Here is a 516-nt window from a genome sequence, read left to right as displayed (position 1 = left end):
GACCCCCTGGCCAAATTTCCCTATTCTTACGATCACTTAGCCAATTATCGCGATTCTGCGAACTCGCAGACTCTGAGAACCTTCTTATTATGAATCTATCGTAATTAATTCTAAGTCTATGTAATACATGACTTATTCTTCTCAGATTTGTTTTTTTATAGTTCTACAGCCAACCTCCATTAATCTCAATATCGACATAGTCATTATGATATAACCTAATACCACTGATATGCTATAATCTTTTTTAACAACTGTGAATAAAAATCATGTCCTCAAAGAGAGATTATCAGAACGCTATTAACACAGACCAAACACCCGTGCCAGAGCTTACAGAATAAGCAACACAATGCTTTTTCCCTTGTTTGTAAAAGGCTGCCTGACGCATGCATTGCAGTGCTAGCCGTGCCGTTACAGAACCGTTAAGTGATTCGCTTTGTAACGACTGCCGTGAATGATAGACTGTATTTTAGGTGTTCTCTGGTGGAGCGGAGTCAATGCACGCGATTTGGGAAAGCG

The 516-nt window shown here is 39.7% G+C and overlaps 1 long non-coding RNA gene across 1 annotated transcript in view; it reads left to right on the top strand.

Annotated features, from left to right (window-relative positions):
* LOC119590693 overlaps positions 1–516 on the top strand; it is a 4,108-nt gene that overhangs the window by 820 nt on the left and 2,772 nt on the right. The gene's annotated exons all lie outside the window — the stretch shown is intronic.

The sequence above is a fragment of the Penaeus monodon genome, chromosome 27 (genome assembly GCF_015228065.2).
Source record: "Penaeus monodon isolate SGIC_2016 chromosome 27, NSTDA_Pmon_1, whole genome shotgun sequence".
In the NCBI taxonomy this organism is placed as follows: Eukaryota; Metazoa; Arthropoda; class Malacostraca; order Decapoda; family Penaeidae; genus Penaeus; species Penaeus monodon.
Note: the sequence above shows the minus strand (reverse complement) of the source record. Positions and strands in the feature narration are given on the sequence as shown.